We start from the raw sequence: 26874 nt of genomic DNA on the forward strand, positions 1-26874 counted from the left end.
AATATTCCTCATTTATGGGACCACATGCAATGTTACCTTTTTCTAAAGTAGCAGGACCAGCCTTTCATATGCAGCAATGCCAATGAAAAAATGTGGTTTCCTGCTACTCGGTAAAGCATTTTTGGTTAATGTGCTCAAGATTAAGTTCCTGGGATCTATATCAGATTATCGAAGAGGCATTACAGTGAATGCCTCTTCATTAACATGAAAACAGCAAAACTGAATTACTCGAACGGCCGAATCAGTGATTTTTTTTCCTAGAGAAAAAAAAAAATCGCTTGGCCATCAGCATAAATCTGCCCCTTTCCCCACTGTAGTCCAATCTCAGAGTTGGTATATTTAGATAGGAGGGTGTAGAGGGCAAAACTCCCAACATTGGTGGGTGTGGTGGGCGTAGCCCCCCACTATGAGCTATTTTTAGTAATATGTTGTTTCTAGCTAGGTCAGTGATTTGTTTTCCCTAGGAAAAATATTGTTGATTCAGCCATTCGCGTAATTCACTGTTCTCTCTTTTTGTGTCAATGAAGAAGCAATTCGCTGCAATGCCTCTGATAATATAATATAGACCCAGTTCCTGTTATGTCTGACACAAACTATAATAACTGCATCCCCACAAAACAGCTCAATAAAAAATAAGTATCTGACTTTTGCATAGAGATATAGTCTGTCCAAATTTTTCTAGAATTGTTGGCCAATAGAAGTACACAGATAACTATGACTGCTCTTTTGGGACAATAACTGCACAGTCTTTTTTATTTTAAATAGTAGAGTGTAAGAACTGATGTGAACAACAGGATTGCAGCAAGGTTCGCCTATGTGTGGTAATATTGAGAAGTTGAAATTAACAACCCTAAAAATCAGAAACAATGTTTTTTTCTTTGGACAATGGGATAAGCTCTTATGTGCTCACCAGATGAGGAGGATGGCCCACAGCACAACTCAGACTTTTATACCAACACCATTGTTACACAACAGTGGGAAAATGAAAAAAAAAAAATGCACTGCAGTGTACCACCAACCTACACAACAAAAGTCAATGCAGTTCAGTCACACTATTATGTAAAACATAATTGCACTAAAGATAATTGAATTAACTATATTTATTGGATTATATAATTGATTTACAGCCATTTGGCACAAGAGCTGCACAGATGTCTTAGCCAGTTGACTGCTGGATTGCTTATGTGTTGTATCTGTGCAGTTTTACTGGGGACTAAAAGACAGAGCAACCTGTTTTGAACTAGAATTAAAGAAATTCTATGGGAAAACAGTGTTATTCTTTTAGTTTGCAGTAGCAACAGAGGAGAGATACAGCAAGAATCCTGACGTGCTTCCATTGAAGAGATTGATGCTGCTGACTGCAGCAGGTGTTACTGTAGGTCATGGCAGGTTAGTAGATAAAAACATACAGTGAGTAGGTTTTTTTTCCATGGGGCCTCTTCTCTGTATTTAATGCCGATACAGATGCAGAGTCATGGGGGTTAGTAATAAATGACCATACTTCCACATCTGTAAGTTTTGTAATAAATGAAAAAAAAAAAAAAACCTCTGTAATAAATGAAAAAAAGTCTTTACTTCTGAAACACCTATTAGACAATAGGCATGGTAGATACATGCCTTCAGTAAGCTTGCACTTTGGGCTATACTCTTGAAGTACTAAATCTGAACTATAGATGTGAATGAGTTTAAAAAAGGATTAAGAAAAAAAAAAAGAATGCAGTAGATGTCTAAGTGGACACATTCATGGCACTTCTGTATGGAGGACAAAACAGACATGCAACAACTTTACCCATAAGTCATAGTGTGGAGCCTCTGAAGAAGATGTTGATATAAATGTGCAACTCTGTCATCAAGGAAATATAAAACATTTTCATTTTGTGTGACTATACCAGGAGAGCATGTGCTAAACCATTGGCATAGAGTATAAGAATGGCGAAGGTATTTGATTACCCCTTAAAATGGACCCTGCGTGAAGTTCAATTCACAAGCTAGATGCAGTCCTTGCCATACTGCAGGGCATAGCTGTTGATACGACAACAATGAAACATATCTTACATGTATTCCCCAGGAAATTAAGTTGCTGAAAGATAATGAAGGTGTTAGTAGAATCAGCTTAATGGCTGGATAGTAGAAATAAAAATGAAAAGAGACTAGTGTGGATGGATAAGTAAAAAGCAGACTATACTGAAAAAAGACATCTTACAGAGCTGATCTTCAAATGATAGGCCTTGTGGAAGGAGTGTTTAAAAGTGTTTAAAATGATGCTATAGCATTTCTTCAAGGGTTATACAAAGAGATGGCTGGTTGCCCTGCTGGATTGTATGTTAATATAGAAATTCCAGCATGACTGTAGCAGAAGACTGGTGAGAATTATCTGCTCAGACATCTACTCTATAAAATGTGGTCACATAAAAACAATATACAGATTTTCAAAGGGCAGCTTAAATTAAAAAAAAAATTAGTTACCCAGGGCATGTAGGGGAGATACAGGATGAGCAAATGACTGGTGAAGCTTTTTATATATACCTCACAGCCCTGTATACGTTTTTGGCAGGGGCAAAATTTGCAAATTACATGAGGTACAGGATGCTGTGTATACATTACTCAGTGGTAGCAGAAAGGGAGAAGGAATCCAGTGAATATAAATGACTCATTTTGCAGAAAGCATTTAAATGCAGTAGAGAATGTAGCAGTCCTACTACTGTCACTGGGATTGAGATGATGTACACAGGAGGCATCCTAACCATATGAAGTGTGTATTTGGTGAGGGTATCAGAGGTAAGAAATTTTACCTTTTCTTTGCTTGATCTACACTAGAAAACTAAAATGGGTGGGGATCCTGAGTGGATTTAGATACCTTGAAAAAGATGAGGCTCATAGAGGAAAGAAAAAGAAACACTTTCGCAGTGGAGGAGAAGAGACAGAAGGTACATGCAGTAAGGAGAAATCAGATGATAAAAGGATTGTGAAAAGGGAGGTAGAAGCAGTGAGGCTTACCTGAGAAGTCTTCCAAGATGTGGAAATAAAATAAGTATTCATCATGGGGCCTGTACAGAGGTTCTATTGATATTTATTATGCCCTTCATGTTTTCTTATTACTGTTCTTAGAAAAATCCCTGCATTACACACTGCTCCACACTTACCAAGAAGATGCTTCTGCTGTTACAGCATTACACTCCTACCACATGGTGATCTTCACCTGTCAAAGGAGTCGGAGCTGCAAGTCAACACCCTTCATAACTACTGTCTAGAAAGAAAAATGGATGCCACAACACATGTAGTATTACAAAGTCTGTCAGATACATCTGAAATTAAAGTTATGGTCCTGCCTAATTAAAGTGAAACTGATGCATACACTGCTACAACTGATATGTAACCCATGGTATTCTTACCAGCCTCACATCTGCAGGATACCTGAGCCATAATCTGAGATTATCACTGTATTATTCTCACACTTTAGCAGAAGTTAGGGGACCTACAGAAGAGCCGTATTATTGCAACAAACGATCTATCATGGTTTAAGGAAGGGTAAGAAAAGTTTGTTATGACTCCATCTCAAGGTCCATCACTACTTCCCAGCCAAGTCACCTTCAAGCTTTAGAATAATGAAAATGCACATTTGAATCTTTGATACTGCAAAGGGGAAACTGTTTTGGCTGTATGTCAAGTCAGGCTGCATCAAGATGTCTCACCTGATTTAATGGTCAGAAGAATTGCATTTGCAAGTTTCCAGCAGTCTTGTTACAAAAATTATCTTTCAAATATGTTTAAGTATCCTGCTACACTAACCATCATATGGAAATCATTCACACAACATTTGACACTCCTAAAACTGTATTAACTTTCTTGAAGCACAACCTAATACTATAGAAGACAATCTATCTGATCTGCCTGCTTCAGGTTTAAGTAATTCAGAAACTCTGTTGGAATGCTTCGACTAGGTCATTAGCCAAGGGACATTTGTACTATTCTGACTCTGCCACAAAACCCTTTTTTACAAGCCCCAGGAGTTCCAGCAAAGTACCTTCAATATTCAGAGGTCCTGTATAACAGCCCTGGAGACCTGCAGTCAGCCAGTTTAACCATGTTCAAGAAAGATAATTAGTAGGAAACCCTTGATGAGGCTGTGGAGCAAAACATGGACACATTTGAATGTCAGCTTATCAATGGCCAGGCATTTTTATCTCCCATGAGTTGCCATTACAGTTGCTCTAAAGTTAAGTTAATGTTCTGCAGCTGTTGTACCAAGGAAAGCAAATGTGACTAGTCCCACTGTGACAAAGAGCATGGCCCTTAACTTTTGACTATATATAGGTTCATATGTTCATAGGTAGGTACTAGGCTATTGGCCCTAGGGCCTATAAAAGCCTAGCCAAACAGTACTTTGGCTTTTGCCACCCAAGAAAATTATTTTCCTGTGTCCCTGTCAAGCAGAGCCACAGATGTGATCCTCGGGGTGAATTTCCCATCTCTCATCCAATCATCAAGATTTTTTTTGAAGAGTGCTAATGAGGAGCTTTGTTTGATATAGGTAGGTAGTTTGTTCCAGAGTATGGGAAGTCTGTGGGACAGGAATCTATCCCTCCAGCATGTTCTATTTATTGTGGTGACAAGGTTTAGGTCCCTAGAGCGTATAGTTTGGTGGGATTTATTTAAGTGGAGCATGTCCAACAGCTGTGGGTTTGACATAGCTTTGTATGTTAGGCAGAGATCGCCTCTGAGTAGGCGATATGCAACAGAGTAAAGCTGTAGTTTTTTGAGACAGCCTACATATGGCATCTGTTTGAGGTTGGTAATCCTCTTTGTGAGGTATTTCTGTGGCCTTTCCAGTTGTTGTAGATGTCTTGTGAGATACATACCAAAAAGGGCATTGTATTCTATAATGAGTCTAATGAGTGATGAGCAGAGGGGAACAATGACCTCTTTTTTCCTAAATGAGAAACCTTTTGTGATGAGGTGTGTCACGTAGAAGGATTTCCTGACTACTGTGGCGATGTGATTATCAAAGGAGAGACTACTATCCACCTGTGTCCCAAGGTCTCTTATCACACTTTCGGTGTTAAGTAGACTACTGCCTATGTGGTAGTTTATGGGTACAGAGTTTTTACCAAAAGGGATGGAAATGCACTTTTTGGCATTGAGCTTGAGGCCATGGCTTTGACACCAGGCATCTGTCTCAGTGAGGCCCTTTTGTAGGATGTCCACATCGTTAGGAGTTTTGATTATGGCTCCTAGTTTGCAGTCATCTGCGAACTTTGTTAGCCAAAGACCTTTTGTGTTAGCCTGTACTTCAGTAAAGTAAATACCAAACAGGAGAGGACCCAGGACTGAACCCTGTGGTACTCCACTTGTCACTGGTCTGAAGTTGGATTTAGAGTCTGCTACTTTCACAGTGTGGGTTCTGTCAGTGAGCCAACTGTAAGAGTAAAAAACACATTGGTTGCACACAGCAGATTCCTTTAATTAGGCAGATACAACTAGTAAGCACTTTCACGGATACACTCCACTTCATCAGACTAACAATTTCAATGAACTGCATCACATTTAAAAGGACTCACAAATACAAATGAACCAATCCACAGAATGCAATTAATTAAAGCAGCAGTAACAATATAAACTGCACATAAAAATTCATCTTACACCTGTTTCAATAAATACATGCATAGATGTATTAAAACCATACTAAATCTGTAATGGCTATATAAATACTCATATTAAAAAGTATATGTATATGAAAAACATATAATGAGTATGTAGTAAAAATATATGTAAAAATGTATAGGTACATCACAATCTAAAATTTTCTAAAGCTTACATACATCATTTAATGCTTAAGAGCTCTGGCTCTTAAAAAAGGGTTTGAGAGATGCCTTTCTATTGGGACAAGGTGGTTTATCAGCTTGAAAAAGTAATATTCATTTCTGTTCTATAGCTTCGGAACTATTATTCAAATTGCCCTCTCTCTTTGTAGCAGAAACAATCTCCAACACTAAAAACTTAAATTTGTGTGTGGAACCTTCTCTCTGTACGTGCATTACCAATGCACTACTCTCTTTAACATTCCTAATGTCTCTCAAGTGTTCTAAAATCCTATCTTTTAGCAGTTGATTAGTTTTGCCTATATAAAAAGCAAAACATTCTGTGCAGTAACTAAAATACACCACATTTTTAGTGTGGCAATCTGCATAAAAACTGGCTTCTATTTCAAATCCCATATGTGGATGTATGAATTGTCTACCTATGTGAATATGGGAGCATGCCATGCATCTCCTGCAAGTGTAGGTGCCACGTCTATCAGACTGGATATGCTTCTGAGAGCCTAAAGTCTTATAACAAAGGTGACTTTTCAAAGATCTATTGTTCCTGAAAGTAAAATGTGGTTCATCTCTTATAACTCAACTCAATTCCTTGACACTAAATAGGATATCCCAATTGTTCTTGATGACTTCACATACTACATGTATGTTACTGGCAAAAGTTAGAGGCATCCTAAGTGTATCACTAACATCACTATTTCTACTCTGTGTAATCACCTCACTGCTATTGTCAGATCCTATCATCTCTATATGTCTCTTGTTATAGTAGGGTCTACATCTACCACATCTTTCTCTCCAAGCCATATCAATTTGACTGTCTATTACATTCTCTTTGTATCCTCTTTCCATAAATTCTTGTTTTAGTGATGACAATGCTCCTTGTAATACATTATCATTATTGTACAGACGCATGATGCGGAAAATTTGGCCTTTCAGCACATTCAACTTAGTGTGTTTGGGATGCATACTCCCATTATGTAGGACATTATTCTTCCTAACAGGTTTCCTGTACAATGTAGTAGAGACTAGATGAGAAACATCCCTGTTTACTCTCACATCAAGGAATTCAATCTCTTTGTTGGAATACTTATAGGTGAAGTTGAGGAAAGTAGTGATATTATTAATATATAACAAAAATTCATTCAAACGCTCCTCGGTGTCATGCCATAACAAAAAATATCATCCACAAATCATTTGTACCACACAATAGATATTGTCAGCAAGGACATTACTGATTTTGCACTGCACCAGAGATAGGATGGCATAGCTATTGGCACAAGCTGTGCCCATAGACACGACAACCTTTTGTATATAGTGCTCATCTCCAAACATAACAACATTATTCTCAAGAGTAATCTCTAACAATGCACACACTAGCCTAACCTTTCCTGAGTGCACATTCTTAGTATGCAATAGCTCCCTGATGTTCTCAATGCGCCAGGCATTAGGGATAACCATAAATAGTGACTCTATGTCCAGAGTCACAAACCAACAGGGATCATCTAATGATTCCAAATAAATTCCTAATTCATTCAGGAAATTTTTAGTTTCCTTTAAAATAGTGTCAAACTCAGTCAAAACAGGATGTAGATTTTTCTCAACAAATATCGAAAGGGGCTCAGTGGTCCATCCCTTACTAGACGCAATCGGATGCATGGGCGGACTAACTAGATTTTTGTGCACTTTAGGGAGACCATACATTATAGGAACCATATGAAATTCAACATTAAAATATTCGAAAAGTAACTCAGAAATCATACCAGTCACAAATAAATCAAACACAAGAAATTGCATCTTATCAATAACAGCTTTGACAGCCAAGTTGAATATTTGATCATAAGTAGTAACATCACAGAGAAGATTCATCATATTTCAAACATATAGATCCTTATCTAGTACAACAATATCTCCCCCTTTGTCAGCAGGGTGTATGTCAACACATTAAGCCTTTCAGTTCAAATAAAGCCTGTTGTTCAGATGCAGATAAATTAAAGAATACATTCTTATAATTTTCAGCAAACCTATTCCTAAGCTGTTTCTCACATACATCAACAAACAGATCAATAACAGGGTTATTAGGTGAAATAAATATACTAGGTTTCATAAAAATGCATTGCTCATGTGAGTTCCCTTGAAATATAGTTTTCAAAGTTAAAGTTCTTCCAAAAAGCTTAAGTTCTTTCAATACATTCAGTAGGTCAGCTTTCTGGGCTGGAACAAAACTTAAGCCTCTATTTAACAAAGTCAGTTGAGTTTCAGTTAAAGTATGAGAGGAAATGTTAAATACTAGACATTTTTGGCTCTTTTCCCAGTTTGTCGACGCTGTTTGGGCGCCGTTCTCTGCCATTTTTTTTATTCCTGGACCTCCCTCTTATAGGAAGAGGATTGTGCAATAAAAAAGGTCCTTGTGTTGAGCCAGATGCAATGGCTACAGGTTGCACATTACTGGGACTAGCTCACAATGCTGCAGTTTGCTTCTGCTTAACAGCCGGTGCAGTTTCTTTGTTAGAAAATGTCATTTCTCCCATCTCTTCACAGTTAGTTATATTAGTAGAGATATCCTGCGATCCCTTGTTCGCCATATTATGGGTCAGGTTAACAGCAGTAGTACTCAGTGTCTCTCTTGAGGTAGGTTGAACAAATTCAACTTGTGGAACAGCTTGTTCCACAGTCGCGCTGTTCTCATTGCCCCGCCTACTTCCTGTATCATGGTGCATCATATCCATGTTGTTCTTATCTCTAGTCCAAGAGAATATGTTGCCATCTCTAAAATCATTAAAATCCCTTTGAATTTTATGTGTTTTGGTACTAGACAGTCTTTTCTCGTACATAGTAACGTGGTCATGCAGACTGTCTAGCTTGTCTCCTAAAATATCCACAGGTTAACTGTCAAATATTTCCTTTTGCAGATGATTTATATCATTCAGCAACTCAAGCTCTTCTGGTCTGAAAAAAATCAGTCAGAAGCTGCATGTATTTGGCGCTGCTTTCCACGTTCAAAATCTGCCCGCGCCTTAAAAGCTCTGGATAAGCTTGTCCATAACTGGGCATGATTAATACATGCAGCCCTCTTGGTGCGATATTTAGCTTGAGAGAAGCCTCCAAATGAAAGCGCTGCCACTGCAGATGCTTATATTTGTAGAGTTTATTCTCAAGTGTTCTGTATGACTTCAAAAAGCTGTCATGCTGGTTAGAGTTAACATTCTGCATACCTTGTGGCAAGTGTATGTCCTCAGTCAATAGAGGATTCATCTGTATGTTTAGCAGGGAATCCAACTGCTCGCTCATTCTTTTCCCACAATCTCTGGTAGTCGATTGCAAAACATTTGAAGATATCTCAGCATAAGATGCTGCAACATTTCCTTTGGCCAAATCCAGTAGCGGGCAACAAAATAGGAAAACACAAAGTAAAAACGATTCCTCACCACCAGATAAAGCAACCAACTAGTAAAAAGATCCAAATGTAAGAGTAAAAAACATGTTGGTTGCACACAGCAGATTCCTTTAATTAGACAGATACAACTAATAAGTGCTTTCACGGATACACTCCGGTTCATCAGACTAACAATTTCAATGAACTGCATCACATTTAAAAAGACTCACAAATACAAATGAACCAATCCACAGAATGCAATTAATTAAAGCAGCAGTAACAATATAAAATACACATAAAAAATCATCTTACACCAGTTTCAATAAATACATACATAGATGAATTAAAACCATACTAAATCTGTAATGGCTATATAAATACTCATATTAAAAAGTATATGTATATGAAAAACATATAACGAATATGTAGTAAAAATATATGTAATAATGTCAGTGAGCCAGTTGGCAACCCATCTTGTGATATAGGGATGGTGTTGAAAGCTTTGGCGAGATCTAGATAGGCTGTGTGAACCACCTTACCCTCATCTACAGCTTTGGTGACTGCTTCAAAGAAGTCTATCAGGTTTAGGAGACATGATCTGCCTTTTATAAACCCAAACTGGGTAGGGTCCAGAGTTTGGAGATTACCAATGTCATTGTTTATAAGTTCCATGATGATATGTTCCATAGCCTTGCAGACCAGGCTCATCTGGCTAATGGAGCGGTATTTGCACAAAGCCTGAGGTGAGGCTTTGATTGAACATGGTACTTAGGTGGGGTGCCAGTTCGTTCTGTAGTTCATGTAGAACGCAGCCTGGGATGTTGTCAGGTCCCATGGATGCTGTGTTCTTGGCTTTGGAGAGTGTTTTTTACCTGTGCAGCCTTGATTACAGGAACTTTGCATTCTTCCGGTATAGAGATGGGTCCTTTAGGGGATGAGAGAGGGGTAAAGTTAGCACTGAACCTATCTGCCAGGATGTTGGCAATATCAGTTGGTTCTGTATATTTAGTGCCATTGTGCTGTAACTCAGAGCAGATCTGAGTGCTGCCATTGAGATTCTTGACATAGCTATAGAATGCATTGTGATTGTCTTTAGAATCAGTGGCGATTTTGTTTTCATAACTAGCTTTGGAGGACTTTATGAGGGATCTCAGCTTCTTACTGAGGCTGACCACAGAGTTCTTCCAATCGTGGGATTTTACTTTTTTTTTCAACAGTTTCTTTCTTCTGTTGTAGAGTTTGTTTATGGCAGAGGACCGCCAGATTGGCTTCCTTTTTTTGTTGGATAGCATCTTGGTTCTGTTAGGGATTGCACGATCCATGCACTTGTGTAAGTGCTTATAAAGTGCAATTGTATAGGATTCAGCAGTCATACCTCTATTGTCCATCAGCATGGGTGTCATGAAGTTTGCCACTTCTGTCTTAAGAAGCGTGAAGTTGGCTTTGGAGACATTTTTTACGGTGGTTTCCCTAATGGGGGGTGGGATGTGGATGTCTAGGGTGATTTGCTTGTGGTCGGATCTGACCGATTAGGAATTGACCTCTGGTATGGAACACCGGTTGCCCATGTTTGTAATGACCGAGTCTAGGATATTGCTGCCCCTGGTGGGGGTGTGGATAAGTTGATCCAAGGTGTTGGAATTTATGAATTCCAGAAAACATTAAGCACAAGAGTGGGTACATGAGTAGTTTTCCCAGTTAATGGTGGGATAGTTGAAATCGCCCATTATTGAGGTGTTAGGTTGTACCCTAATATTTTCCAATGTATCATGAAATGAGGAGTGGGAGTCCTGGGGCATGGTGGGGGATCTGTAGCAAGCTACAATTTGGATTGTGGTTTTGCCCAGAGTTAGTTGCACTTGGATAATCTCGGATGCATTATGCTGAGCAACTAGCCTGGAGGTGTGGATGTCCTTAATGAATATGGACACACCTCCGCCTTTAGTGATTCGGTCCAGGTTAGGTGGCCGAAAGTTGTGGTATGAATTATAGCCTGGTGATGCAGGGGTGCTCTCTGGAGCCTTGAACCAGGCCTCTGTCACTGCACAGATGTTAATGTTGCCCATTTTAACGAGTGCCTCAAGTGAGTGCATTTTGAGGTTTAGATTTCTAGCATTAAGTAGCATTACTCTCAGATTCTGCTTGCTTGTACCTGTTATGGTGGTGAATTTGTCATTTGAATCTTGCCTAAAAAAGGCACTATAGGGGTGGCAAGATCCTTAGCCAGTATCCGGAATCCCAAGGGCGACAGGTGCAGGCCATCTCTGGCAAAGCATCGTGGTTTGTCGATCATGTCATCCCAGGCAGACAGATACTGGATCCCCTTAGATGACACCAGAAGCTTAGCCAATTGTTAAAGTCAATCATTTTGTCCTTGTACTGTGGTATCATTCTGGGTGATGGCAGGATGCTACTCAAGGCTAGGGTCATACCTGCCTGGGCTACAAGATCGGACAGCTCCTCCATGTCTCTTTTCATGTAGTCCAGGAAGGTGCATCTCACGTTATTCGCACCTATGGTCACTTGCATTGTATTCATACCTCTCAGTTGTCCAGATTTTTCCTGGAATGTCCACATTTTTGCCTCATTGTTTTTTTGCTTTGTTCTTTATGAAATTTGAGGATAGAAGTTACTAAGCAATGACAGACATTTGAGTTTCAGACTTCATATCTTTCAGAAAATGTATGGTAAGGTAAAACCTTACTGTATTATTAACTTGGTTTTGCAGTTTATGAACTGCCGTGGGAGTTACTAAATTGTTATATGAGTCAGTACCTGACAGCAATATTTCTTCGCAGTGATGGCGGAATGCCTCAGGCCACAATAGCATGACTCTTAAGTCTGATTAATGTAGATAGTGAGTTTACCTGGGCTCTGGTGTATTTTATTTTATCTGTGGTTAAACTGTAATTACTTTACAGTTTTCATACTCAAGTTCAAGTTCAAATTTATTCAGATGCTTTCTACAAAGTACTATAACAATAATAAAATAATAATAAGACATATAATTAGTATATAATTAAAACAAGAATAGCATAAGACAAAAGACTATTTTTATTTTTTTATAGTTTTGATTTATTAATCTCTGCCGTATCAGTACAGTCCCCCACCTTGTCGTTAACATTTTTGAAACATAGCAGTGTTTATTACCATGATAAAGGTTAAAGTTTTTTTACTCTACTTATGTTCTGATGTTTATATGTTTATCTTGGCATGCCAAAGCTCTGAATTCTGAATATAAATCATTGTTTTAAATAAAATTAAGGACTAAATGTATACTTCATGACTACCACAGACTCAAAATTGAACCATATGATATTTTAAAAGATATCTCCACACTTAACAAGAGATTTCCTTAAAAGTTTTGTTCCAGAAAAACAAGCTAAGGATGTTTCTTATTGATGAAAACATTACTGAGATAAATGAACAGTTCACTAAACAAGAGATAAAAAATAAAACAGAAAACACAGAAAAAGCAAAAAATACTAACTGCAAAAGCATAAAATCCAAAAATGTTTAATACTCCAGCACCTTGGCCACAAGCCTTTCACAGAGTTAACATCACAGTACCTGCTGGTTCCACAACACTAAACCAGTTACTGACATCTCGGTGATCACTACTCAACCCTAGTACTTTTACTCTTACTTTTTGACTGTATAGGTGTTGCCCCAGTATTTAATTCGGGTAGAGGAAACATTTCCTAGAAAACTTTCAGTTAACTGAGACAGATTCCAAAACTCTCAGAATCTTTTTAACCTCTGGGTTAGATATGGATGTATGTAAAGCTCTCAAGCAAGCAAATTCCAGAAAAGCATCTGGTTCCAATGGAATCACTTTCAAGCTCTGTCCAGATGTTTAGCTGGCAACTGTCACTGTGCTTATTGATCTCTTTGACAAATGGCTGACAAAGGCGATGCACCTCCAATTCAAATCTCCACTTATTGTGCTACTTCCCAAACCAGGACCAGTGGTTGGTCATTATCACTGAATGTCTCTGAGTAATGTAGACCCAGATCGCCATGTCAGGATTTTTGCACTCAGATCTTGGCCTTTATTGTATGCCAAGATCTCTGCTCTCAGCCTTCAGTTTTCAGTCTGTGCCCAGATTATTGCCCTTAGTCGTCTTCCTAACTCTGCGCCACTTAGCAGGGTTTGTTATTTAAGCAGTCACCATGGAAGAGCCCTTTTTCAATTAATTTAGGCTGCTTAGCACATCCTGAAGCAGATTTTGAAAAAAAAATTGACTCGATCTATGGGACTATACCTGGAAAAGACTTCAGGCTTCTTAATTTTCTAGTTACATGTTGTAGACAATTGGTTTGCTTTATAACTCTCTAGACACTCCTTTTCTATAAGGCTGCCCACTTTTCTGCTTGTCACACAGACATTTGCACACTATGCGTCATCTATGAACTTACTCTCCTGATTTGCACTCCTGCATGACAAAGCACTTGCATATAAATGTCTGATCATCTATGACAACTGCCACCCTGACCTGCTGCAGTGATCATGTGCTCATCTTTCGATTCATCATTTAGGTGGTGCATCCCCTACAAGATATTTAGGCATTTTTCTGCATACGGCTCTATTCAGGTTATTAACTACTAGCTTTGTCCTACTTTGTTAGAAGTTAATGTTGATGGAAAATATTTGAAAGTGGCTAAACATTTCTATCTTTTGGAGAGCTAATGTGCCCCGGATAATTTTTTGCCGTGTCTTTTTGTTGTTGTTGTTGTTGTTGTTGTTACATTGCTTTGCATGTACAGACCTTTTATACTTGGATTCATAATATTCAAAAGTGGGCTGCTGAATTTGTTGGAATGAAAATGGAAGAAAGGTCTACATCCCATTGTTAATCACCCTATGCAAATATGGTGGTATGGGGTTCATTAACCTAGGCTTATATGTCTAGGCATTTATAATCCATCAGTGATGCCTGCAGCAATCTACCTCCAATTTATACCAGACATGTGGGTCACATTTTCTGGATAATCTCTCATTTAACAGTACTGAGTTGTGTCTTGTAGCCTCCAAAGGACTTAAAACCCTGGATTACAATCCCTGACTATAGCCTAGGCAACCCAAGTTCATAAAACAGTTAGCTGTTCATGCATCTAACAGAGCAAGAAAAATGTCTGTTTCTATCCTGGAGAAGAAGGACCATGCAGATGTGTCTGGATCATTCACGAAACCTTGGAAGAAGCCAGGGCTTGGAGTCACTGTTTGTCTGGGTGTGCAGGTTCGCCAAGGAGGAATGACTGCCCTAGGATCAGATTTCATTGTCAGCCCAGTCTACAAACAAATAATATGAGTGGACTGAGGGCACGGCCTTGGAACCTTAGAAAAGCCTGCTGCTTACAGTATATGCGATGCTGTAGTCAGTTGCTCTACTCTGGGTCCAGCCATCACTTCCTACTCCTACTCCCCATTCTGTTGTGTGGTACCACCTGAAGAATTATAGTATGATATTACTTTTAACGCTTCACTTCACTTCCATTGCTCTCCCCCACAAGCAGATCCATTTGGGGAGCAATTGGAGAGATTAATGGCAGTTGACGGCCAAGTTTTAGCACAAAAGAAAAAGAAAAGAAGAAAATCATGCCCTAGCTGTTTTCAGGAAAGTGATTGCCATTGGAACAATGGACGGGGCCTCTAATCCCCTAAAAGGAATCAACCTAAACTAAAAACTAGTAATAACTTCACTTATTGGACTATTTGATCAGCCAGTGGCATCCACACATTCACAAGTCTTTTGCAACCACTAAACATAACTTCTATTAACATCTTTTGTGCCCATTAGAGAGGAATACTCCCACAACACAGATAGACTGTAGTATAGCATACACTTGGAGATGGAGGCTTGTATGTTGCACTGCAAGACATGAACATATTAGATGGGATGCAGAGCTACAGGCTGGTAATAGTTGGGGGGCCCTATTAGGCTATCTAACATGCAGCTAAATTAATAAAATAATGCTGTTTTTTCTGAAATAATTTTTTGTTTGTTTGTGGCTTCCAATTTGGAGGCTGTTCTCAGTTTTTATATATTGCAGCAAATGTACCTGAAAACTAAAACCACTAGCTCCACTGAAAGCAAGCATTTTGCAGTAATAAAGGGATCTCTGGTTTACACCCTCAAATATTTTGCCCTCAATATTCAGAAATGTCTATATTTTCCTGAATATGAATCAGTTCAACTATTTTTTGTCATTGCTTGTTCAATATAAATGAACTGTCTTTTGAACGTGCTGCTTATTTGAATGTTTTTTTTTTTTTGTTCCTGTGGACAGACAACTTTATCTATTTATTTATTTATTTACTTACTTACTTATTTTAACTACAGTTCTAGTTGAACGGTCTGTTTTTGCAATTAATACAATAGAAAGTCTATGGTATAAAATTAAGTTTTACTGATGAGAAACATATAGTGGGGAAAGAATATTGTTTTTGATTATTTGATTATAATCAGAACCTGCTTGCATTTATGCATGATTAACTTCACTGCTTTATAGTGTTTTTAGAAGCTTATTGACAACAGACTTTGGCTGAAGTGTCTGTTTGAGCTGGGTCTACCAAAAGAAAAAGTTAATATCTGAGCAACATCTGATAAGGATCGTTTTTTTTTTCCTCAGGTAGACAGCAAATGTTGGAAGTGTGATGGCGTAGAAAGAGGCAATTGAGAACATATTTTCTGGAATTGTAATGAGTTGGCAGATTTTTAAGTTTCCCTGCAGACTACTCAGAGATATCAGACATATTGGGTGAGCAAATTGTTGTAACTAAAGGAAATGATTTTTCTGAGTTTTGATACAGAATCGTAATTGCCTAGACATAGTAAGGCCTTGCTGAGTCTAATTATGATGGCTGCCAAAAAAGCAATTACTAGAAAATGGAAATCAAAATCTAAACCAACTGTACTAGAAGTAGTGAGTATAGTAACAGGGATAAAACAACTGGAATTGGGACCTTTAGAAAAGGGTAGGAGCAAATTCCATAGGAAAAATGGGAACTGTGGGAACAATTCCTATAGGGGAGGAATGAGATTTAAAAGAAGACAGCATTTGAATGAGCTATGTAATGTTTGAATGACAATTGGGTAAATTATAAGTGATGTATATAATGTTTGCAAGTAAAATTATGTCAATACAGTCTGTGATGTAAAATGCTTGCAACTAAGACTCTGTTGATATGATTTATTTCAGTTTATATAAATAAATGTATGATTGCCTATGTCATAAGTGATTATTTAATAAAGGCGCTTCTTGTTAAAAAAAAGATCTTTTGTGACCTAGCAGTGGCTATTATGCAGATCAGAAGACAAGTTATAGACACCCAAATACTTACTTGGATCAAGCAAATGAAGACAACTTTTGTATCTCCTACCAACCTCATAGAAGTCTAGAAATAATTGTTAGTCTCCTTGACTCCTTCTTAACAGTGAAACAGAAGCAGGATATAAACTGAAAGCATTAAAATTACTAGAATAGTCTAGTACAAATATTCTTCTCATATCCAAAATTGCAAAGTACCACATGGCTCATTTTCATGCATAGGAGGTGTTGAATGTGTTTCAACACTTTGATGCGTTTGTACAGCCTGGCTGAACATGATTCAGCACATTGATTTGTTTATACAGCCTGGGTGAGCATGATTCAGCACTATGATGCAATTGTTCAGTGTGTGTCATTATTATATGCAGGAAGTGGTTGAACATGATTTAGCATTCTGAGGCGGTTGCATAATACACCTTATTATTATGTGTGGGAAGTGTCTGCTGCTTTTGTGAATAGTGCTTTGCTTTGCTGTATGATGTGGCTTGCAGAGGTGTAACTACCGGGAAGTTTAATTAGAGTGTTTGGTGGTTCTGGGACAACTCTGCTGGTGTAGGGAACAATTACTCCTGAGCATACTATGAGGCATGATGGCAGAGTGTACAACTGTTTTTGATATGTGGTAATAATTTTTTCTGTACAAAATGTTTTTTTTTTCACATAATGTTATGATAGTGAGTTTTACAAGAGATCTAATGCAAATGTGTGTGTTTTGCATTTTGTTTGAGCTATACACGTGGGAATGGACAGCACAGTAGTTGGCAAGTGCTTTAGCATCTAGATATTTCTTGCTGTGGAACAGAAAAAGATGTTTGTGTGTTACAGCATGATGGCTGAATGGTTTGCCCTGTGATGAGTAATGTCTCAGAGGCTTTGTATGGGACTTTTATAAAGAGAAAATATTTGGTCAGGTGCAGATACATGCCACATGAGATGGGGGGGGGGGGTATGTGCCTGCCAGTGATAACAGGTGGTACTGAGAAGAGGTTGGGAGCTTTCAAAGTTTTTTCTTTACTTCTTCATGTCTCAAAATGTATAAATCTATTTAAACAGTATGGTACATCTTAGAAATTCTGTAAGCTGAGAAAAGTTTGGGGTTTTTAAGGGAAGTTACTTAAGTTCATAGGTAAGTACTTGGCTAGCTGCCCTTCTGGGCCATTTTAAGCCTCACCAGTTTCTCAAAGGTGAGAATCAAACCCTGCACCTTAACCATTATACCAACCCATGTGAGTGCATGCCTGCTGTCAAGGGTAACCAGGTGGCTGGAGAAGTTTGTGAATACCATCAGAGTATCTGTTTTTTAAAAGGCCAACCATAGATTCTGTACCCAAGAAATTTTAAAGGGAGTACTGCATCCTTCTAAGCATTATATGAATTCTGTGTCTTATTACAAGGGGAATATTTAATTTACTTTATAAAGAACTTAAGCATTTGACCAGGAAGGGGGAGTTGAAAATCTGCACAGGAAGGAGAGCTGAGGATATTGGCAGCAGCAGTCTTTGCATGCTCTGTCTAAAGAGGTTTGAGACTTGGCCTGTGTACTGAAGGGCAACATATCGTCTCAGTGATAAGAACTCTAAGTGTTGGCTTAACTTTTCCAGTGCAGACTTCATCACTGATTGGTGCTGAATTGGTCTGTTTTAGATTGCCCCATGGCCCAGCACACATTTTGGTTTCTTTTGACTGCACTTTGTTAGTTGCAGAAATGTAGTTTGTCCACATCTGATAAAGTAAACCAAACAAAAACGTATAGGCTGAGATTTCAGAAATGTTAATGTGTATTGGGATTTCTATGTGTTGTGGTTTCATGCAATAAATCATGTTTTTAAAAGTGCTTGTTTCCTGCTTCCTTGGGAACCTTGGACTTTTAACTCTTCCTCATGGTTGCAGGGAGTAAAGTTTACACATCATATCTGGTCAGTCTGTGTGGAGTTTACATGAACTTACCACATCTGTGTTTTTCCCTCAAATACCTTAGTTTCCCCTAAAATCATACCAGTTGCTGAATTACATTAGGTGGTTTATGAATATGTTGTATTTATCCTTCCCTTTGAGACACAGTTCATTACTGAAAAGGATGCATGGATGACCCCAGTCAATGAATGATATTTTCTTTTTTCAGCATTTCCCAGTTAGGGGTCGCCACAATGGATTAACTTGTCTGCTCATGATTAGCAGTGGAGATTTACGGTGTCACGTTGCCAGCCCGGCACCCAACCTTCCACAGAAGGCACACACACACACACACACACACACACACACACACACACACACACACACACACACACACACACACACATGCCTAGGGCCACTTTAGAGTGTCCAATCCACCTACAGCATGTCTTTGGGATGTGGGAGGAAACTGGAGCACCTGGAGGAAACTCATGCAACCACAGGGAGAACATGCAGACTCTGCAGAGATGGCACCCCAGCCGAGGATCGAACCAGAAAATCTCTTGCTGTGAGGTGGCAACGCTAACTGCTGCACCACCGCGGCTACCCTGTCAATGAATGATATAATCAATAAAAATAAAAAGGAAGGAGGCTGTGTCACTGATTTGCCATGTATAATGCCACTGACTGCATTACACTAGCAAATATTAGTGGCATGCTTTGTGACTAATGTGCTAATGTTTCTTTGCAGCTTGTGGTGAGGGAGGGCAATAATTTGAAAAGGGGGGGTAGTGCAGCTGATGACAATACCTGTTTTAAAATCTGTAAGGTGGTGTTTTTTATTTAAGGAGATAATGGTTTTCCTTTCATTTTTATGTGATTTGAATATTTGATTGTCTTCTTATCAGTAGATGACTTCATATGTCCATGCTTTCAGTTGCTTCATGTCCTTCAACAGTCTAATGAAGTCCTGATTCATATGAATGATAGCACTTGCTGGTGTTTTATGATGTTTAATAAACACTCATGCTTCCATTTCTGAACCTCTGATAATGTGGAGTGCTGGTTTATTGGATTTATTTTTTTTATATAAACGTCTGAGTGGGGACTGTGTTTTGGTGGGACTAGTGATGCATGTATGGTGAAGTGATTAAAGACTAGGGGAGTGAGGTGTGTTTTGGAGGGAACTAAAGGTGGTCGGAGCATGGGAGAATTAGGGAGTATATCACCAGTGGTGTTATAGTGTAGTATGGAGACTTATAGAGTAAATCAGATTCCTGATCTCTGGGTCAGGTGGTTCTGTGCAGGAGCTTAGAGGGAGCAGCATGTGAAAGAAGAAAGCATTTTGGAAAGTATCCCGGTAAACTTGAAAAAGGAAGAGGAGTTAGTGTCATGAGAAACTGCTGGAATTACTCTTGTCTGCAGGGTAAAGAGAGTGAAACAAAAAGTTAACAGTTTGTAAGTGCTGTTTAGGTTATCTGGCCAGCTTTGAGGAAAAAATCTTGTCTGTTCTGAAACACTGAATTTATTAATATAACTTTGTAACTTAGTGCATAAATGGTTGTGTTGTATGTTACTTTGTATTCTGAGTTTTCTTAGTAAATGAACCTCTGTTAAAAAAAAAGGAAAACAGGCTTTACAGACTATTGTTTTTCTGTACACACTGCTAGATACTGTATTGCATATGTCTACACTTTGTATGTACACTGTTACCGCTGGCACATTCTGTTCATAGCTTTGTTCTTAATATGGATTTACTTAGTCAAGGGCCTCATGGGTAATATAGCTATTTATAGGTTCCGCTATACCATGTATTATTAATTAGGCTTTTTTACCATGCATGTCATGGAACCACAATATCTTGGTTGGGGTTAATGAGTCTGTGCTGTCTAGATCCTACAGATCAGCTGAAGTATTTAGAGGCTTTTGGCATGTTGTGTATAAAGGTGTGACTAGTCGCTAAGGGTACTGTTTATACTGAACATCAGTGTGATGCCATTTTATGTTGCTTTAATTAGACGTGGTTAATGAAAAGAGTGGATCTGTCCTCCTACAGCATTATCTGTTTGGTTTTGGCACGTTAAGTTTATCCCAATGTATTAGTTCTTCACATGTGCCATTGTGGAATGAGCAAAGAATGTTGATTATTCTCTCCCTGCTTCTGTGCTGCAAAGGTCACCTTTTGGACTATTGAGGGACTCATTTCATCATATTAGAACTTGGGAGAACTTTGCAACTAGCATTCACTGACAGATATGGATTAAGCATTCTAATATGCAGGCTTGACATATGCTTTCAATGTTCTGAGGATGAGGTTACCAGACTACTCGCAACAACAGAAGGAGCAGATTGTGGTGAACCTATCACTAGTCTTCATAAGTGATCTCCTTAGCCTGTATTTTATAAGCACAGACACTCCTATAACCTTCTTATGGTTCATCTTTTCTAAAGACTTAAGATTACTTGTTTTATGGCATTTTGAATGTCCCTGTTAGTTACAATGTTTCAGGGGACTTGTACTGTACTTAGCATAATTGTAGGTTACTGCACCCAACTATGTAATATACTCAACTTGCATGTTGACTTTGACTGTGTATATAATGTGTGTGTATCTGTATATATCTATATATATATATGTCTATATATATATATATATATATATATATATATGTATATATATATATATATATATATATATATATATATATATAGTGAGAGAGAGAGATATTAATGCAATTCTTGTGTGTTGTGATGTACAGAAAATAGCTGAAATGCAGAATAGTAGCTGTTTTCTTTGCAATTTCCTGGCTTCTGTGTTTGCCAGCCATCTACCCTATACCATGATCACCTACTTATTTTGCATAATAGGGACAAGAGCTAATCACTGTATAGTCATAATCCATAGTGCTGATGGCTTTTATGCCCTAACCCCCACTCCCAGCACCTGACATGTAGAATAATAAAGACTAATAGACATTAATGACTGCATTGCTTTTTAACCATGAGCATTCCTGCACACATCCCATGAGGGCTACACTGTGGATGTAGATTGGCAGAGCCAGATCCATGTCCCCTGCCACATATTGCATGCAACTTGATGGCATCCCCCATTCTCTCTCTTCAGTGACTGCAGGCATTGCATGTTATCAGACCACCTGTTTGCGTCTGGATGGAAAGTTGGAATCAGCATTCCCTGACTCCCTCATCAGTTCCTTCAGCACATGAGATACTGGTCAGCTTTGGACAATTTGGGTCACAATAATAGCTTTACTCCACTACTCCACGGAGCCAACAGCTATAGAGTGGTAACTTTTAGAAAGATAATGAACAAATATATCACCCTTTGGTATATATCCGTTGGCTGTGTTGTTTGCTCTGAAATGATATTCTTATGTGGACATACATACATATACACATACATACATACATACATACATACATACAAATGTTTCAAGCACGGGCATTAAAACCCTTCTAGCTTGCCAATATGCGAAAACACTTGTTTCCATAATAAATGTCCAGGCTGTTCTTAAAAATATCTAAACTAGTACTTGCTTTAATGTAATTTGGTAGTCTGTTCCAAGCATCAGCTACTCTGTCAGAGAACCAGTTAGTACACTTCTCATTCCTATAGACTCTCCTACATGGGTTATCTGATGATTCTCTAGTACTTTTTGATAACCCCAAACATTACCAGAGGTAGTTGTCCCTAAATGCCCTATATACCTGAATAAGATCTCCTCTTAAATATCTGTAAGAGACACTGTACAATTTTAGATATTTTAATCTTTCATAATAACTTAGATTTTCACATCCATGGATGCCCTTAGTATATTTCCGCTTTACTATTTCCAGTTTATTCATGCTTGTTTTCCTATAGGGTTCCCATATTGTTATTCCATACTCAAGTTTGGGTCTAATGTAACTAACAAACAATAACTTCATAATGTTTGATTTCCTAGACTTTATAAATTTTTTTATACAACCTATAGTTCTATAACTATCATTAGTCAATTGGTTGATGTGATTAGAAAAACTCATAGCTAAATCTACCCTTATACCCAGGTCCTTAAACGAGTCTACAGTTTCAATCACTGTGGCTGTATTAAATATTCACCTTTCAGTTTATGTCTCCCAAATCTCATATGCTTAGTTTTTGATGTCTTTATCAACATATTATTCTCCTGTGCCCAAATGGTCAATTTAGTCAAATTATTTTGCAGACATGCCTTATCTGTAACACTTATAATCAGTTTACCCAATTTCAGGTCATCAGCATATAGAGTGTAGAACACCTCAGATGAAAAAGTAAGGTCTGAAAGATGCAATCTAAACAAGTAAGGGCCTAGTACAGAGCCCTGCGGGACACCTTGACTGTAACCAAGGATTTCACCTGTCCAGTTGGTGTGTTATACTTGCCATGTCCTATTTGTAAGCCATGCAGCTATCCATCTTATCAACAGTACATCAATACCTAGATGTACTAATTTATTGATCAGTGTTTTGTGAATGACCCAGTCAAATGCTGAAGTTAAATCTATATAAATCACATCACAGCACAATTATTCATTCATAGCTGTCATTATATTGTTATAGAACATCATGTTACAGGTGGTAATAGATCTATTTTCAACATATGCATGCTGATATATGGTTTCAAGTCCCAGCCTATCCAGTTCTGACAATAACTTATCCAGTATTACCTCCTCCATTATGTTTCCACAACATGAAAGTAAACTTAAGGGTCTATATGATTCAAGGATTGTCCTACTCCCCTTTCCCTTAAAGATAGGTTTAATAAGTGCATGTCTCCAATCTTGAAGAATCTCCCCATATTTATATAACCTTGTGAATAACAGATGTAATGGCATTGTAAGTTCTTGCTTAAGTGTTCTCAGGTCATTGTTACTTATTCCATCTGCTCCCTGCACTTTGTTTAGATCCAGTTTGCACAGTTCATTTTCAATATAATCTAATTTGATTCCAGTATTTTGGGTTACCTGGATGACACTAGGACAACTTACCACCCCTTTTGTGGTGCCAAACTGTTTTGCATAATAGTTTGTAAATATATATATATATAATCTGTTGTGTCTGAGAATAAATTGTAGAATCTGCACAGTTTATCAATCTGTGTATCTTTACTCCTGCCACATCTTATGTATCTCTAAAAACTAGGCATTCAATGTTATGTGGTTGCATATGCAGGGTACCTGTAGATTGTTACAGGTATGGCTGTATATAACAGCATGTTTGTACATTATATGGGAGGACTTTTTTGTGTTAAACTCTCAGGGTCTGATGAGCATTGTATTGGTCAATGTTTGTGTGGGGGGGCCATATGCTTACAAGTGTGTGTGTGTGTGTGTGTGTGTGTGTGTGTGTGTGTGTGTGTGTGTGTGTGTGTGTGTGTGTCTGTGTGTGTGTGTGTTCTGCATTGTTGATGAACAGATGATTAATTCAGAAGGTGGCACATTCATGTGATATGCCTGAACAGGCTGAAAGGTTTAAGGAAGTTTTCATAGCATGGCACAGGTACAGATGTCTTTGTCTCCATAGCTGAGTGTTTCTGCCTAGGATGTGCTGTGGCATTGTTTGGACCATTGCATGTATATTATTCTATGCTACCCCTACATACTGGCACATGTCTGCAGGTTTTGTCAAACATATGTCATGTGTGTCAGGCTTATGCTGCTTTGTTCATAGGTTCATAGGTTCATAGGTTCATACTAGGCTATCTGCTCTAGGGCATTTACAAGCCTAGCCAGAGTGTGTTTGGCTTTCGCCACCTATTTTAAATTAATTTTGCTATGCTCTTTTTCAAGGTTGGTATACTGTGCCTCTGTCTAACAGTGACACAGAAGTGATACCCGGAGTAAATCTACGATATCCCATCCACTCATCAAGATTCCTCTTGAAGAGAGTCAGTGAGGGACTCTGCCTAACCTTGACTGGGATTTTATTCCAGAGTGAAGGGAGCCTCTGGGTTATGACTCTGTCCCTCCAGCATGTCCTATTTATTTCAGTGCTGAGGTTCAAGTCTCTCGAGTGCATAGCTCGATGACATTTGGATTTTCTGAGGTGCAGCATGTCCATTAATTCTGGGTTGGACATGGCTTTATACATCAGGCACAGATCGCCTCTGAGCAGGTGGTATGCCACGTAGTAGAGCTGGAGTTTCTTTAACCAGGCAGCATATGGCATCTGTTTGAGCCCTTTGATCCTCTTGGTGAGGTACTTTTGGGGTCTTTCCAGTTGCTGCAGGTGTCTGGTAAGGTACATCCCAAAAGGGGCATTGTACTCAATTATGGGCCTGATGAGGGATGAGTAAAGAGGCATGATGACCTCCCCTGATCTAGATGTGAATCCCTTCATGATTAGGTGGGCTATATAAAATGTTTTTCTAACCACTTTGGCCACGTGGTTGTCGAATGAGAGATTGCTATCAACTTGGGTCCCCAGGTCCCTAATTACTTCTTCTGTACTTAATGGATTACCATCTATGTGGTAATTTGTGGGCACTTTGTTTTTGCCGAAGTGGATGACTATACACTTTTTGGCTTTAGCTTGAGGCCATGGCTCTGGCACCAGATGTCTGTTTTTATGAGGCCCTTTTGTAGGATGCTTGTGTTGGCTGGAGAGTCGATTATGGCGCCCAGTTTGCAGTCATCTGCAAACTTAGTCAGCCACAGTCCTTCTGTGTTGGCTTGTACCTCTGAGAAATATATACCGAACAAGAGAGGTCCCAGGACTGAGCCTTGTGGGACTCCACTTGTAACTGGTTTGGAGTCTGACATGGCTCCAGCAATTCTAACCATGTGAGTTCTGTCCTTGAGCCAGTTTGCAACCCATCTAGTGACAGAGGGGTTTATATTTAAGCTGGTGAGCTTATCTATAATGCCCGAGTGGGGTATTATATCGAAGGCTTTTGCGAGGTCCAGGTAGGCTGTGTGGACCACCTTCCCCTCGTCAATGGCCTTGGTGACTGTTTCAAAGAAATCGACCAGGTTTAAGAGGCAGGATTTGCCCTTAACAAAGCCGAACTGGGTAGGATCCAGTGTCTGTAGGTCCCCAATATCTTTATTTATGAGGTCCATGATGATCCTTTCCATAGCTTTGCAGACCAAGCTAGTCAGGCTTATGGGACGATAGTTTCCAGGATCCGTTGAGGCACCACCTTTGTGGAGAGGGACCACTGTTGCTGTACGCCACTCTTTGGGTACATATCCTGTAGTAAGGCTGAGATTGAACAGTAGTTTTATGTTTGAGTTTAGTTCTTCTTGGAGTTCATGTAGGACACAGCCCGGGACACCGTCTTGTCCCATTGATGCTGTGTTTTTGTCTTTGGAGAGGGCGGCTCTTACCTAAGCATCTGAGATGTCAGGGGGGCAGCACTCTGCTGGGATAGATATTTGCCCTTTTGGTGGGGAAGGGGGGGGTTTGCGCTGAACCTGTCAGTTAGGATGTTTGCAATGTCTGTGGGTTTGTTGCATTTTTTGTCATTTTGGACTAATTCTGAGCATATCTGGGAATTCCCACCAAGGTTCCTAACATAAATAAAGAAAGTCTTGTGATTATCCTTAGTGTCCTGCAATTTTTCTCTCGAAGCTGGCCTTAGACGATTTTATGAGTGCCCATAGTTTTTTGCTAATACTGATCAGAGATGCCTTCCCTTTTTGGATTTTGCTCTATCATGTAGTAGCTTCCTCCTTCTATTGTATAGTTTGTTTATGGCTGGGGTCCACCAGACAGGACGCCTGCCTTTGGAGGATTTGGTCTTGGGATTGCATGATCCATGCATTCCTGAAGGTGTACACAGAATGCGTTTATAAAGGATTCTGCGGTCTGGGCCATATTTTCCACAGGCCCGGGGGCTTTGAAGGATTCCAACTCAGTTTTGAGAAGTGTGAAATTTGCTTTAGAGAAGTTTTTCACTGTGGTTTCCTGGGCAGGGGCTGGGGTCGGGATGTGAATATCTAGTGATATTAGTTTATGGTCTGATCTTACCAGTGAGGGATACACTTCTGGTCTGGAGCATAGAGTCCCCATGTTGGTGATGATCAGGTCCAGTATGTTTTCCCCTCTTGTGGGAGTGGTAACAAGTTGTTCCATAGCATTTGAGTTGATAAATTCTAGGAACCTTTGGGCTAGGGTGTTGGAGCTAGAGTAATGCTCCCAGTCTATGTTTGGGTAGTTGAAGTTGCCCAATATAATGGTGTTTGGAGAGACCGTCATATTTTCCAGTGTTCTTAGGAAGGCTGAGTGGGGTTCCTGGGTTTGGGAGGGTGGTCTGTAGCAGGCTATAAACTGGAAGGCAGTTTTACCCACTGTTAGTTGCACATGGATAGTCTCTAATGCTTTGTGCTGTGCCACCAACCTGGAGGTGTGGATATCTTTGACAAATATTGATACTCCCCCTCCTTTTGTGGTTCGGTCCAAGTTTTGGGACTGAAAAACATG

This window comes from Protopterus annectens, chromosome 2.part0 (genome assembly GCF_019279795.1).
Source record: "Protopterus annectens isolate FY-2018-M chromosome 2.part0, PAN1.0, whole genome shotgun sequence".
Lineage (NCBI taxonomy): Eukaryota > Metazoa > Chordata > Ceratodontiformes > Protopteridae > Protopterus > Protopterus annectens.